We start from the raw sequence: 2723 nt of genomic DNA, 5'->3' as shown, positions 1-2723 counted from the left end.
GAGCTGACTATGACTCATTGCAACCCTATGAATGACAGAGCTGAAACTCGTCCTATCTTGCACCATATTAACCACATCTGATATGCTTGAGCTTATTATTACAAACACTGTGTGAAGCCATCCTGTTGAGGGACTTCCTTTCTTTCCTGGACTCTTCAGTTTTCCAAGCATGATGTCTTTTCTTGAGGACAAAGCCTCTTTTTAAAGGATACCCAAGTACGTGAGCTGAAGTCACCATCCTTGATTCCCAAGAGCACCTTGATTGCACCTCCTTCAAGACAGACTTGTTTGTTCTTTTAGCAGTCCATAGGATACTCAGTACTCTTCTCCAATATTGCAATTCAAAGCCATTGATTGATTTTTCTGTCATTCACTATCCAACTTTTAGATGCATTGAAAGCAATTAAAAATACCATGATTGAATCAGATGCACCTTAGTCTTTCAACTGATAGCCTTGCTCTTTAGCACTTTGAAGAAGCCTTTGATAAGACTTTCCTAATACAACACATCTTTTAATTTATTGATTGCTAGTGCCAAGGGTGTTGATTATGGATCCAAGTAAAATGAAATTGTTGATAGCTTCAAGCTTTTCTCCATTTATCGTGATGTTGTCTATTTGCTCAGTGGTGAGGATTTTTGTTTTCTTGATGCTGAGACATAATCCATATTGAAGGTTGTAATCTGATCTTCTGCAGCCAAGTGTTTCAAGTCCTCTTCACTTTCTCCTAGCACGGCTGTCACATCTGCATACGTAGTGCAGTGGTAGAGAATAGTTTTATAAAGATCCCTAAACATGATTCTAGTTGAGGATCTCAAATCCATTTTACAATAACTTAAAGAGAAACTTTTAGTAAGGCACTATACTCATATTCTTTGGGGATCTCAAAAAAGGCAGTGTAGTATAGTAGAAAGCACATGAGATTATCATCTTGGACCTGATGGGACAGATTTGATTTTACTGTGTGTAATATAAGGCAAGTCATTTAATATTTCTGAACCTAAGTTTTCTGTAAATAAATAAATAAATAATAATGCTTAGCCTGGCAACCTCAAAGAATTGAGATCCTCAAGTAAGATACTGACAAGAAAAAGATTTTATAAAGTATAATTATTGTTGTTGAGTTCAACTGAATCAGAACTGACCCATAGCTGACCCTCCAGCAGGTTGTCAGAAGCAGTAAATCACACAGGAGCTGACTGGCCATCTTTCTTCCACAAGCAACTGGTGGATTCAAACTACATGTCTTTAGGTTAACAGTGCAACTCCTTACCACTAGACCACCAGCGCTCCCTATCGTATGATACAGTGGCTATTATATTAATGATAGAGTGGCTTTAAAATATTATTTATTATTATAATTTGTGTTTCAAGAGTACTCTAATTACTGTTTCCTGAGCACATAGACATTGCCTAGTCAGGAGATAAGGTGACGGAACAAATTGCGTCCTTCAGTGTTATAGGGCTATTGGGAAGGAAGACTTGGTATTCTAACAGGACAGAACTGAGTGTGACTATTTTTAGGAACTCAGCCCCTAGCCCTCTGTGACGGGAGTGGTACTCCTTTCCTATCTTGGTGCCAAGAGTGAGTAATAGAGAGATCTATTTCTAGAGTCTTGGAACTGAACAAGACTAAGGCCTTATTAGTCATTTCCCAATCCTTCTAAGGATGCAATTCAACCACACCAGGTGATAAGTGATAAGGGACTATGGTACACTCTGTCAAGTACTTCAAGGGAGAGTCTATCCCCTGCCTTAGGAATTCAGAACCAGGGATATTTTTTTTCTTTTTATTTAATATTAATTTTTTCAAGAACTTCAGTTTATTCTTGAAAAAAACAAAAGCTAATCCTCCCACCACAGCCCAGGAAGGCTTTCCCAAGGGGCCTGCCCCTCCAAATGGTCATCTATATTCTCGGATCCCCTCTGTACTCATTATGATGCTGCGACTTGGGTGAGGGGCTCCTCCAGGTACTGCACCAAGGCCTGGGCCTTGGCCTTGAGCATTCCGAAGCTCACAGTCTCCTTGGCATACATACAAAGCAGAAGATTGGCCGCTCGGGCGATGGCCACTCGGCCCTCCATACAATCCATGAGGATGAATTTGAGATTATCTTCGTTGAATGCTTGATTCCCGTTCCCGTCATAGGCGGCTCAGATGTTACTGGCGATGGCTGCGGTGACCCTGGAGTCAGTGTCTCCGTAACCCGAATAGGCCAGCAGTGATCCCTCATTATTCAGCAACAGGGTGCTCTGGACGCCTCCAGTGTTGGCCTGGCTTAGCACTTGGGTCAAAGCCTTAGGGCACAGCATAGCAGCAGCTCCTAACCTCAGGCTTTTGCACTTGGGATACCCAACGATGCCTCCAGCTGGCCTCAGAACCAGGGATATTTTACAGTGAGTTTTTTACACTTCATCTTTAGCCTTTTGGCTGCAGTTGAAGGTTGTAAACCCTTCATGGCTAGGGAAACCGTCTATTCTTCTTTATAGTTCATCCAAACTCAACACAAAGTGGCCCTGGGGTCCAGTTTGTTGACCTGAACGGCATTGTTGGCCTTCCTTGGAGGCAAGAAATACGCTGCTCACTGTTCTTTGTCAGCTTTAAGAAGAGCATTTGCCAAGTTCAGAACAAACCTTGTATCGATTTGTCTTACAGCTTCACTCTTTGTCCTCCCTGCTTTCAGAAAGAGTCTGGATGGGGGAGGAGATAATGAGACTGAACTA

The 2723-nt window shown here is 41.9% G+C and overlaps 1 pseudogene; it reads right to left on the bottom strand.

Moving 5' to 3' along the window:
- Window positions 1–1934: 1934 nt before the first annotated feature.
- Window positions 1935–2312, bottom strand: LOC102870630 (annotated as a pseudogene).
- Between the last annotated feature and the right edge of the window lie 411 nt (window positions 2313–2723).

The sequence above is a fragment of the Elephantulus edwardii genome, unplaced genomic scaffold, assembly GCF_000299155.1.
Source record: "Elephantulus edwardii isolate Elephantulus edwardi_28Jun2011 unplaced genomic scaffold, EleEdw1.0 scaffold00032, whole genome shotgun sequence".
Classification (NCBI taxonomy): domain Eukaryota; kingdom Metazoa; phylum Chordata; class Mammalia; order Macroscelidea; family Macroscelididae; genus Elephantulus; species Elephantulus edwardii.
The sequence above is the reverse complement of the archived record's forward strand: the minus strand, read 5'-3'. Positions and strand labels throughout refer to the sequence as shown.